This window comes from Mirounga angustirostris, unplaced genomic scaffold, assembly GCF_029215605.1.
Source record: "Mirounga angustirostris isolate CCGP_5_RB_7025 unplaced genomic scaffold, mMirAng1.0.hap1 SCAF_13, whole genome shotgun sequence".
Classification (NCBI taxonomy): Eukaryota; Metazoa; Chordata; class Mammalia; order Carnivora; family Phocidae; genus Mirounga; species Mirounga angustirostris.
This window is the reverse complement of record NW_026991721.1, coordinates 10,197,317-10,211,081: the sequence shown is the minus strand read 5'-3', so window position 1 is coordinate 10,211,081 and position 13,765 is coordinate 10,197,317.

Below are 13,765 nucleotides of genomic sequence, written 5' to 3'. Positions count from 1 at the left end.
CGAGTGACAGGCCCACGTGGATGCCTGAGCTCTCCCCACCCCTCCGAAGCCCAGCAGGGCCCTACCCTTGGCCTCTGAGACTGTCTTGGGGAGACTGACCCCATGTAAAAGGGGACCCACAGTGCACAAAGCCTTCAGCCTCCCAGAGCATGCCAGCCTGAGCCCCCTCCAGGCACACAGCCATGACACCATTTGGTGTGAGCTGCCATGGTTTGGGAAGTTTGGGATGGAGGCATCACTTCCTCCCACCTGGACACCCCAGGCGGTGGCCCAGGATGGGGCCGCAGGAGTCAGAAGGCAGAGGGAGGGAGGCCCAGACGGAAGAAGGAGTACAAAGGTGGAAAACAACGTCCTATCAAAGTGCATCGTGCTGCCATTAGTCCGGTGGGACAAACAGCAGTGACAGGGACTTTTCTTCATCCTGCATCCTCTCATGGATGTGCCACACATTTACTGAGCACCTACTATGTGCCAGGCAGTGTGGTGGACCCCTGGGATAGAAGGCAAGGAGAAAGAGAGAGACAAATGAGAACACCCACCGGTGAGGGCCGGGTGGGAAAACAACAGAGGTGTTAGTAGGAGGCCAGAGCACTGATGGGCTCTCTCTTGGGGAGCCAGGGAAAGGTTGGGGGGGTGGGCATTGACCTCAATCTTGCCACCTCAGCGTGAAACATAGCCCCAAGCCCTGCAGTTACCATCCGTGTGAGATCCGCTGTATGTCCACAGTTCCGTCCCAGTCCCTTCAGGAGGACAGAGGATTACGATCACGTGAGGGGAGGCAAAAGAGGACTAGATGCAGAGCTGATGGAGGGTGAGGCTACAATTGGTAATGTTTTCAAACAAGTAATAAAAATCAAAAACGTGGGGCGCCTGGGTGGCTCAGATGGTTAAGCGTCTGCCTTCAGCTCGGGTCATGGTCCCAGGGTCCTGGGATCGAGCCCCGCATCAGATTCCCTGCTCGGTGGGAAGCCTGCTTCTCCCTCTCCCACTCTCCCTGCTTGTGTTCCCTCTCTTGCTGTGTCTCTCTCTGTCAAATAAATAAAATCTTAAAAAAAATAAAAAATAAAAAACGTAATGGAGACTCAGCTGTGTACAGTTTGTAAACTCATTTTCCAAGGGGGTCTTCATGGAACCATAGGCCACTTCTCTCTTGGTCGGAAGCCACCTATAAGAGCAAGAATAATAGGTCCAGGTAATTGCCTATGCTGTCTCCCCATGACCCCCTGCGAGGCAGGAAATGTCGCCCTGATTGTACAGATGAGGGAGGTGTCCGAGCTCCTGGCTCCAGCTCCCAGTGACAGACACAGAGTAGGCCCTCAAGAAAGACACGTTGAATAAATGAATAGATGAATTAGTTAGTGCTCCCACTGGCGCATCCTGCTGCATCCACGGCGGGAGACCTGGGTGGTATCAGCCTGGCTTCCTGCCATCACCTCAACCATAAAAGGTCGAGCCCAAGCTCAAGGCTGGAGCTGACGGCTTTTAATGAACCAAACTTTCCTCGAGGCTCTGTGTGTGTAGCCTGTGCCCCCAACAAGGGCATTAATTCTGATCTTCAAAGCAAAGACCCCTCACCCCCCAGCCCTCCACTTTGATCCTTTACCAGTCGCATCCCGAGGGGATGTTGATAGCCTTTGGTGAGAGAGAATGTAGGGAAAAAGGAAAAAGATAGCTTTTGAACACTTCTTGTAAGAATGTAAACTGGTACCAAGTTTTTAGAGCTGATTTGTCGTTAAAATAGGGTGGGGGTGGGAAGCTAAGCATTATTCAACGAAAGAGAAAGGTTTCCAACAGAGAGGAGACGCTGTGGTTGCGCTGGAACAAATAAATCCATTCCCATAGACAAGCCATCCGGGAACAGACTGTGACGTGCTGACATCTGGTGGCCAAAGTGGATATTGCACACACGCTCTTCCCGGTCACGGCTGCACCTGCCCCCGGGTTCCATCTGCTTGAATGGCTATTTGGCAACATAAAACCATTGTCACATCCACTCTCCCACCTTTAGACCTGCTGATCCCTGTTCAGACTTAGACAAATATATTCCAAATATTTATACTTAGCTGAAACTTATTTACTAGCTATACATATTTTCCCAGGAAGCTATACTAATACAAGTTGGGAAGTGGTACGTAAAGAAATGTGCAGCTGGAATTGTGGGTCACTCCCTCCCTCACCGCCTTCAGGTGTGTACTGCAAAGGCCCCTCCTGGGTGGGGGGGGGGGGGCTTCACTGGCGCCTGTCTCTACAATGTCAACCCTCACCGACACTCCCCGTCCCCTTCCTTGTCTTCACTTCCCTCCACCATCACCATGTCACACACAATATAATGTATTTGTTTCCCTTGTGATTATCTGTCACCTTCCCTGGAGTGGAATTTCATGAGGGAGCGATTTGGGTCTATCTTGTTCCTTGATAGATCCCCAGTGCCTAAGTTAGGGCCTGGGCCATTAGAGATGCTCCATAAATATCCTGGGGATGAATGTTATGTGAAACCACTGTTAAGAAAACCACATCATCGGTAACGCTGAGCACAACTCTGCAAAAGCAAGAAGTGTGGACGTTATCAACTAACTGTTATCAGTTTGCTCCGGCTGCTGTAACAAACACCATGGACTAGGGGGGGTCGGGGGGCTTACACAACGGAAATTTATTTTCTCATGGTCCTGGAGGCTGGAAGTCTGAGGTCAAGGTGTTGGTAGGGTTGTTTCTTCCGAGGCTCCTCTGCTTGGCTTGTAGGTGGCCACCTTCTTCAGGTGTCTTCACGTGGTCTTTCCTCTGGGTGTGTCTGCATCTTAATCTCCTCTTTTTTAAAAAGATTTGTTTATTTGAGAGAGAGAAAGAGCATGAGCAGGGCGAGGGGCAGAGGGAGAGAGAGAGAGGATCCCAAGCAGACTCCCCACTGAGCACAGAGCCCCACATGGGGCTTCATCTCACAACCCACGAGATCATGATCTGAGCCGAAACAAAGGGTCGGACGCTACACCGACTGAGCCTACCAGGCACTCCTAATCTCCTCTTCTTATAAGGACGCCAGTCAGATAGGATGAGGGCCACCGATATGACCTGATTTCATCTTAATCATTTCTTTAAGGACCTTGTCTCCAAATACAGTCATATTCAGAGATCCTGGGGGTTAGGACTTCAACGTATGAAAACGCTGGGGGAGGGAGAAATCATTCAGCCCATTACACAGATAAACACAACTCCTGGGATGTGTCAAAAGAATATAGGAGTCAGATGAAAGGGGTTCGGGGGCCAAGCCCAGGACAGTCTAGGCATGAAAAGGAAGAATAATAATACCGGATTATAACTCACTAAATAAACCAAGAATCTACGAGTACAAACAGATAAATAAACACATACAGTGAAAGGACAGCTAGTCCTCACCATAGACTGCCAATCAAAAAATGTCAATAAAAATTGGCATCAGTTTAATGATCGATTCAGGCACAAATCCTCAAGGGATGCTTCAACTTGGGTGAAGGTCTCACGGGGAACAGCCTGTTTGCACAGTCTCAAAGCACCTCCCCACAGATCACCTTAGTAATCTCAGTGCGAGAACCGCAACGGACAACCTGGGAAGCAGTGCCGCCTTAGCCAAGTCACCAAAGTCAGCAGCACCCAGAATGGGACAGACCGGCACCTGGTGCCTCCCGTGACATTCCTGCGGAAAATAAAACAAAACAGAACAAAAAAAACACACATAACCTGAATCAAAAAGTACGAATACCTCAAACAAGCCCAAATTCAGGTACTCTCTGCAAAACCAGCCCATATTCTTCAAAACTGTCCATGTCAAGAACAGCCAAAGGCAGGCTAAGGAGCTGTTCCAGACTGAAGGGGAGTGAAGAGACCAGGCAACCCAAAATAAGGCGCGGTCCTGGATGGAATCCTGGGCCAGGAAAAAAAAATCACTTCGAGGGACAATCTGAGGATAGCTGGTGAATTTAAATACATGCTGTGTATCAGATTGTGTATAGTATTGTGTCAATGTTAAATTTCCTCAATATGACCATTGTGCCGTGGTTATGTAAGCCAATGTCTTTGTTCTTTGGAGATACACTCTAAAGATTTAGGAGTAAAGGGTCATGATGTCTGCAACTGACTCAGATTATTCAACCAAAATAATACTCCGTGTGTGTGTGTGTATACACAGAGCAAAATGGCCAAATGTGAATAACGGGTGAAACTGCGTGAAGTATACATGGGAGCTTGCAGCCAATTTTTCTGGAAATTTGAAAGATTTTCAAAATAAAAAGTTTCAAAATTTAGAAATGGTTTCATGCTTGGTGCCAGGGGTGAGACAGCCCCAGGACTGGCAGGGGAAGGGATGGTGCCTTACCTGAGCCAGCCCCGGGACAGAGAGAACAGATGGGGGCTCCGCTGCCAGCCCACACGGGCCCGCCTCCGGCTGAGAAAGGTGACCCATGGTGCAGACACACCAACAGTGTGATTTCCTGTCCTTAGTGATCACGAGCTCCCTCCAGAGGGTCTGTTGGGGTGCTTGACCGCTCACCCAACATCTGCTCTGTGCCACTTTCAAATGCCTCTAACAAGTTGGTTCCCCCTGGGAATCTTAGGCTTCTCTCATTAAGACAGTTCAAATGCCTCCTCCTCCATGATGACCTCCCAGATGTTCCCTGGAAGTGAGCTCTTTTTTCTAAATGGCCTGCAGCACCTTGACTCTTTTCGGTATCCTGCTCTAGTGAACGATTACGATCATTTTCTGCCCATTATTACAGTGATTTAAGTCTGGCTCTTATTCCTCCCACTCAGATGTGAACCCAAGGAAGGCAAAATTCATGGCTAATTTGTCTCTAGCAGACCTATTGTCCAGGACGTGGAATGAATGAATGAATGAATGAATGAGGAGATGGACCAGGCAAAGGACTCATGGGGAATCTGGGTGCTCAGGGACCAGTCCAAGATGGGTGATGCAAAGCAGTAAGAGGGTCTAGAAAGACGCCAGAGGCTTCTGCATGCATTCGTGGCCTCACCACCCACCCCTAGGCCAAGGCCAGACGCCCTGTGCACTCCTGCAGCAGGTCCTCCGGCTGGATATTCCAGCTCTTTCAAGAACAGCTTTTTTCATCTGGAGCCCGAGGCCCAGGTCAAGGGTTTTAAATACCCTCTGGCCACTTCCCCAGCTCCCTCCACTTTAACCAAACATGATAAAGCCACAGGTCAGAAGCCAGGACCCAGGTCACCGCCAGAAAGAACAGGGCCTCGATCAGATCAGATTGGACCAGAATGGACACAGAGGATCAGGTCCAGAGGCGTGCTCACCAGGGAGTAAGGTGGCATTCGGAGGATAAAAGAGCTGGTGCCCTGTGGGGCCGGACTCCTTACCAGTGACCTTGACCTCTGTCCCCAAAAGGAGTTCACCCCAGGCCACCAGGCAGATCCAGCTCCAGGGAGGCACCCTGAGGAGGAGCAGGGGCTGTGAGGGGCAGAGGGGCTCTCTGAGAATCCCTTTGTCCCTGCTGCAGGACTTCAGGCCAACTCCTTGGTTATGCTCCAGTTCCCGAGAATTTTCCATACCCTGGTTAATATCTCCATCCTCTGCCAGCCCACTCCCAGGCTCCAAACATTTCCTTCTCTGCTTCCAATTAACCCCTGTTCTGCCCACTTCCAAATGCCTATCTCCCCCAAGCCCTTCTCTTGCGTTTTACCCAAAGCTGGGCTGGAGGCTCTGCTTACATCCCTCCCGCAGGGCAGAGCTCGCTACCTCTCTGTTGCCTTATCCATGGTCAACAACTCCATCTGCTTGAGCAGAACTTCTCCCCCTAGTTGGGCCCCAGGGACGAACAGCGGAAGTTCAGAAATTGGGTGTGTGCATCGGTGTGTGTCTTCCCCGGGAAAGTGGCAGTAAATGCTTACAAGCTTGGGCTCAGGCTCCAGACAGCCTGGGTTTGAACCCCAGCTCTGCCCCAGCTGTGAACTTCGGTAACCTTGAACCAGTCACGGAGCCTCTCAGCAGCCTACCAGTAAAACCTGAGGAGGGGGCAGCCCTTACTCACAGGATTGCTGAGATGAGCCTTAATTCCCGGCACACACTTGCCTTTGCACCTGTCAGTCATTACCATGCTCACTGGCATCCATGCCTTATCATCACTGCCGCTGACCTGCCTCTTCGTCCCAGGGGCTGGCCTGGGTGGGAGGGGCTTTGTCCCCCTCCCCCCCGCCCCGGGGGAGATGGACTGGGCCAGGACGAGTGTCCTATCTCCCCTGTGCCATTTGCCAGCCCTTGGAGGTCTGGAAACCAAACCAAACCAATTAGAAATTCACTTTCCTTTTTTTTTTTTTTTTGAGATTTTATTTATTTATTTGTCAGAGAAAGAGAGAGAGAGAGAGCACAAGCAGGGGGAGCAAAGGCAGAGGGAGAAGCAGGCTCCCCGCCAAGCAGGGAGCCCGATGCGGGACTTGATCCCAGGGTCCCGAGATCATGAGCTGAGGCAGACGCTTAACCAACTGAACCACCCAGGCGTCCCGAAATTCACTTTCCTTAGTGCATAAGGAGGATCCAGAGCCAGAATGAAGAGACTACCTGCTTTTTCTTTTTTTTTCAAGTGTGAAGCATAACCAACATGTAAATAGGCTTCAAGCATAAATACATGATTTAACACATTATCATGAAACACTTATTGAAATTGAAATTGAAGAAGACACAAAAAGACCCCATGCAGGCCAAGAAATGGAACACACCAGCCCCCGGAGGCCTCTCACATGTCTCCATCAAGAGAATTTTCACCCTTACTATCCCAAGAATCTCAGGCCCAGCAGGGCAGGCAAAGTCAACAACAGACCCTCTGGGCAAAGGAATCAAGGGTGCCAGCTCAGCCTTCCACTGCTCTGCACTCTAGGCAAGCTGCTAAACCTCTCTGAGCCTCAGTTTTCCAGCTATAAATCTGTGAAATGGTGCCATAGAGTCCTAGACCTATCTCCCAGGGAGATCTCATGCAGGCATGTGGGTACCTGGCCCCACACAGGTGAGTGCTCAACACCTGCAGGCAATTACTTCTACTAATTTGGGTGGGGACAGCTGTCGGGGTGGGGGAGAGATTTCTAGGAGGGCTCTCACCTCTGCTCCCCCAAACTCCAAATCTGCAAATGAGATAGATACCCAAGAGGTAAGTGTGAGAAGAGCCTCTGTTGCACGGGTTTTTCAAACTGTGTACCTTCAATTCCCAGGGGTGCCATAGAAATATCTTGTGGGGTTGGTGGGTCTTCATGCCCTCTGCTGCCCAGGCAACTCAGCTGTTCCCCTTTTCCTATAATGGCATTGCATGCATGTAAGATTTTATAAAGATATTTTGTCCCTAGACAATTAAATTATTGATGCAAAACTCGTTACAAGTTGCAATGAAAGACAAGCAATGTAATTGTTTTTTAAATGAGCAAAAGAGCAGGCATAAATGGCCAATAAGCACAGGAAAAGGTGCTTAGCTATTACTATTCAGGAAATACAGATTAAAACCACAATGGGGAAAAGCTGAGAGCCTTTCCCTTAAGATCAGGAACACGTCAAGGATGCCCACTCTCGCCACTATTGTTCAACATAGTACTAGAAGTCCTAGCAACAGCAATCAGACAACTAAAAGAAATAAAAGGCATCCGAATTGGCAAAGAAGTCGTCAAACTCTCTCTCTTCGCAGATGACATGATACTTTATGTGGAAAACCCAAGACTCCATCCCCAAATTACTAGAACTCATACAGCAATTCAGTAATGTGGCAGGATACAAATCAATGCACAGAAATCAGTTGCTTTCTTATACACTAACAACGCAACTGTAGAAAGAGAAATTAGAGAAACGATTCCATTTACAATAGCACCAAAAACCATAAGATGCCTTGGAATAAACCTAACCAAAGAGGTAAAGGATCTATACTCTAGGAACTACTGAACACTCAGGAAAGAAATTGAAGAAGACACAAAAAGATGGAAAAACATCCCATGCTCATGGATTGGAAGAATAAACATTGTTAAAATGTCTATGCTACCCAGAGCAATCTATACCTTCAATCAAAATTCCAATGACATTTTTCAAAGTGCTGGAACAAACAATCCTAAAATTTGTATGGAATCAGAAAAGACCCCCAATTGCCAAGGAAACATTGAAAGAGAAAAACAAAGCTGGGGGCATCACGTTGCCTGATTTCAAGCTATACTACAAAGCAGTGATCACCAAGACAGCACGGTACTGGCACAAAAACAGACATAGAGACCAAGGCAACAGAATAGAGAACCCAGATATGGACCCTCAACTCCATGGTCAAATAATCTTCAACAAAGTAGGAAAAAATATGCAATGGAAAAAAGACAGTCTCTTCAATAAATGGTGCTGGGAAAATTGGACAGCTATATACAGAGGAATGGAACTCAACCATTTTCTAACACCATACACAAAGATGAACTCAAAATGGATGAAAGACCCAATGTGAGACAGGAATCCATCAAAATCCTAGAGTAGAACATAGGCAGTAACCTCTTTGACATCGCCCACAGCAACTTCTTTCAAGATACATCTCCAAGGGCGCCTGGGTGGCTCAGTTGGTTAAGCGACTGCCTTCGGCTCAGGTCATGATCCTGGAGTCCCTGGATCGAGTCCCGCATCGGGCTCCCTGCTCGGCAGGGAGCCTGCTTCTTCCTCTGACCCTCCCCCCTCTCATGTGCTCTCTCTCTCTCAAATAAATAAATAAAATCTTTAAAAAAAAAAAAGATACATCTCCAAAAGCTAGTGAAACAAAAGCAAAAATGAACTTTTGGGACTTCATCAAGATAAAAAGCTTCTGCACAGCAAAGGAAACAGTCAACAAAGCAAAGAGGCAACCCACAGAATGGGAGAAGATATTTGCAAATGACACTGCAGATAAAGGGCTGGTATCCAAGATCTATAAAGAACTTCTCAAACTCAACACCCAAAAAACAAATAATAAGTCAAAAAATGGGCAGAAGACATGAACAGACACTTCTCCAAAGAAGACATCCAAATGGCTAACAGACATATGAAAAAATGTTCATCATCATTAGCCATCAGGGAAATCCAAATCAAAACCACACTGAGATACCACCTTACACCAGTTAGAATGGCCAAAATGGACAGGGAAAGAAACAACAAATGTTGGAGAGGTTGTGGAGAAAGGGGAACCCTCTTACACTGTTGGTGGGAATGCAAGTTGGTACAGCCACTTTGGAAAACAGTGTGGATTTTCCTCAAAAAGTTAAAAATAGAGCTACCCTATGACCCAGCAATTGCACTCCTGGGTATTTACCCCAAAGACACAGATGTAGTGAAAAGAAGGGCCACATGCACCCCAATGTTCATAGCAGCAATGTCCACAATAGTCAAACTATGGAAAGAGCTGAGATGCCCTTCAACAGACAAATGGATAAAGAAGATGTGGTCCATATATACACTGGAATATTACTCAGCCATCAGAAAGGAGGAATACCCAACTTTTGTATCAACATGGATGGGACTGAAGGAGATTATGCTAAGTGAAATAAGTCAATATTTGTGGAACATAAGGAATAGCATGGAGGACATTAGGAAGAGGAAGGGAAAAATGAAGGGGGGGAAATCGGAGGGAGAGATGAACCATGAGAGACTATGGACTCTGAGAAACAAACTGAGGGTTTTAGAGGGGAGAGGGGTGGGGAGATGGGTTAGCCCGGTGATGGGTATTAAGGAGGGCACATACTGCATGGAGCACTGGGTGTTATACGAAAATAATGAATCATGGAACACTACATCAAAAACTAATGACGTATTGTATGGTGACTAACATAACATAAAAAAATAAAATTTTAAAATAAATAAATAAAAACCACAAGAAGTTACCTCCTTACACCCACTAGACTTGCTAAAATTAAATGGCGGACATACGAAGTGTTCACCAGAACATGGAGTAGCTGGAACTCCCATCCACGGTTGGTGGGAGCACAAAATGGTACAACCACTTGGAAAACTGTTTAGCAGCTTCTACTAGAGCTGAGCCGACCCTATGATCCAGCAAGTCCACTCCTGGGTCTACACCCAACGGAAATGCATCCATAGGTTCACCAAAACGCACGTATTAGAATGTTAATTGCACCACAGCTCCTAAGAATCCCTACTCTGGAAGCCACCCAAATGCCCATCAACCAGAGAAGAGGTCCAGAAAATGTATATTTACGCAACGGGATGACATACAGCAATGAAAATCACCGACTTGCAGCTGCCCAATACTGAGGTGAATCTCACGAACGTAATTGGGAGCCAACAAGTTAGACCCAGAGCATGGGTGTTAGATGGTGCTGTTTCCCTAAAATACTGAAACAGGACAAATTAGTCTTTGCTGTTTGAGGTTAGAGTGGTGATTTGGTTTGCGGTGGGGGGGCGGAGGGCAGGTTTGGATCTGGAAGGGGGCACGAGGGGGCTCTGTGGGTCCTTGTAATGTTCTGTTCCTTGACCTGGTAGTGGTTTATGTGGATTTGTTCCATTTGTGAAATTGCATCAAGCCATTCCCTATGGCACGCATCTTTTCGTGTGCACCTTATACATCAAGAAAAGCTTTTAAAATGATGGTGTAAGCTGACAAGAAATCACCTGGAAAATACACAAGCATTTCATTTTTCTTTTTTTTTTTTTAAGATTTTATTTATTTATTTGCCAGAGAGAGAAAACAAGCAGGGGAGCAGCAGGGCAGAGGGAGAAGCAGGGTCCCCACTGAACAAGGAGCCCGATGCCGAACTCGAACCCAGGACCCTGGAATCATGACCTGAGCCAAAGGCAGATGCTTAACTGTCTGTGCCACCCAGGAGCCCCTCATTTTTCTTTTAAAAACAGGCTGCAAAACAGTGTGTACTGGACTGGCCCCATTTTTGTAAGAAATAAATATATTCCTTTGCAACATTAATGCTGGATCATTCTGGGTGGGGTTGAGTCGCTTTAAAAGTTTTATTTGCCTATAAGTAATCTATAAGGGACATGTATTATTTGTAGACTTGGGCCCAAAAAAATGTTATTATAAATTTAATGTTAAAGCCTGTGCCCATCCCTAGAGCAACTCCGCAGATCGGGGACTGGGGAATGGAAGTGTGTGGTGGGTGTTGTCAGAAGATTGCGTGCCTGGGGCGAGGCCTTGATTGAAAGCCCCTAGGGGACCAGCCGGCCCACTGCCTAACACAGCAGCTCGATAACACTTATCGTGCTTAAATGCTCCACTTCGGTCTTGCCAGAATTGGGTTCTTTAGATCTCATTCCATTGCTTGCTTTGATAATGTTCGCGGAACATTTCTGAACACCTGTGCCTTTGGCAAGGGGTGCCCTGCCTTGGGGATGGTGTTCCCAGTGCCCCTCAAAGCTGAGTGCCGGGCAGGGCTAATGGCAAAGTACACAGTGTTGTCTAATCTTTCTGCCAGGCCAGTCTGGCACGATGAGATTACCTGGCATCCCCCCCCCACCCCTTGGCAGCCACGAAGCGGCTCTGGCTGACGATCAGACCTGCTCATGGAGGACACGTGGTCCTGGAGTTGGGGCTCCTCTTTCCCTCCCAGGAGTTCCTGTGGGCACCGGGCGGAGTGGCTTCCCTGAGTGTCCCCGGGATGGAGGCTGTGTGGGTCATGGAACGTCCACTTGATGCTCTAACCTACAGGCAGGACCCAGGTGGGTGGGTGAGGGCACGGAGTCGGGCCCGGGGGAAACAGTCTCCCAAGACCAGAGGCTTCTGTGACATGGGTTCTAGTCCCTAAACAGTGCCACTATTTAGTTATATGAACCTGTGTTGACCACTGAAACCTCCTGGATTGTAGGGATAATGCAGGATGATCATTTTTAAAAGCTCATGCATCTCAAAGCACTGAGAAAAGCCTGGAGAGCCATGGAAACACATGTCTTATTGTCTGGTTGGAGGCTTATGTGTCACCTCCCTCCTTGTCAGATCGTTCATGTTGCCTGGGCAGAAAACTGGCTTGCAGGGCTCTGGAACGGCCTCGAGTGGGGACAAGCGGAGGTGGTTATGTGGATCTTTGTGGAATTTTCAAGGGGGTTTCTATTGTACTAGTTTCTATTGCTGGTGACAAATTAACACAAATTTTGCAACTTGAAACAACTCACATTTATTATCTCACGGTTTCTGTGGGTCAGGCATCCAGGCTCAGTCTAAGTGGTCCTCTGTTTCAGTGCCTCTCATAAAGCTGCGGTCAGGGTGTCAGCCAGGGACATGGTCTCATCTGGGGTTCAACTGGAGAAGGGTCCGCTTCCCAGCTCCCACAGTTGTTGGCAGGATTCAGCTTCGCGTGGGTTGTCAGACTGGGGGCCTCAGTTCCTTGCTGGCTATTGGCTGGAGACCACCCCCTGTTCTTCGCTGTTTGGAGCTCTGCATGGGGCAGCTTGTCTCATCAGAGTGAGCGAGGGAGAACATCTATACAGAGAGCCTACTGGCAAGACAGAAGTGATGATCCCACATAATGTAATCACAAAAGTGACATCCCATCTGCTCTGTCATATCCTATTGGTTAGAAGCAAGTCACAGGTCCTGCACACGTTCGGCCGGGGGCGGGGGAGCAGGACAAGGGGCATGGATACCAGATGGCAAGAATAGTTGGGGGTCAACATAGACTGTGCCATAAGCTGAGAATTGGTGCCACCAAGCATTTCAGCCTCCCTCAGGGTGTTAAAATCTCTAATATGGGAAGACTCGATTATCTTCACCAATTCAAGAGCTTCCCATTAGTGCGATCCAAAGATCTAACCGAGGTGGGAAGGAAAGAGCCTCCCCCCACCCAAATCATCCGCCCTCTCTTGACTTGACCACAAACCCCTTGAAGGCTTGGCATATTTCCATTCTGCTCTTGGATGTACCCCCAGCCGCTGGAACATGCCTACCCAGCACGTAACAGGTGCATAATAAAAACGTACTGAACGAATGTGTAAATGGCTCCTTCAGGTTCCTGCCAGAGGAGCCTTCCTTCTGTTTCCCAAACATATTTCTCCTCTGTCCGAAGTTCCCAGGTGGGTCCCACAGACAAGCTATGCCTCCAAATAGACGCCCGTCTTCGGACTCTAAAGCCCTCAACCCTCTAGTGAGCCCAGAGGAGCCTGGACACTATCTGCCCCTCCTAGGAGGACCCCAGCCACCCCACCCTTACCCCCAGGATGAGGTAAGAGAGCCCGCCAGCCAGTAGCTCTGAGGAAGGTTGTGGTCAGAGCTTCTCCTCAACGGGCCAGCTTCGTCACTGCCGCCATTTGACGTGGAGGAGAAAAGCAGACTGTGACAGATTTTACTCGGGGTTCCAAAGGACCAAAACGGAAGCAGGGATGATGAATGTGTCATCGTTCTTTTATTTTGCATTTCCTTTAATGGTATTGCAACATCTTATTTGAAACAAATCCTGTGTGTCCCCTCCAGGGCGCCCCACAGGCAGAACCTAGCGCCCAATTTCCCTTCGCCCCGTCCCTTGTGTGGCTATCACTGGCTGAACGCATCACCTGTTGTAAAGTCAGGTGCATCGCATCTGACGCCCTAGAGTGAAACGTACCTTTCCAAGTGTACGATCTAGAGAGAGAGTATTTCCACCTCCCCAAAGTCAACGTCTTCCCCTGCACTCTCACCTGTGTTCTGTTCCCATTATTTTTGCCTTTTCCAGAATGTCATATACAATGAGATTCATCCAGTAGCTCATTTGTGTCTATTGCTGGGTGCTCTTCCATCAGGTGGCTACAGCACCATTTGCGCATCCAGGGAACAGCTAGAGGACTTCCAAGTTGTTTCCAGTT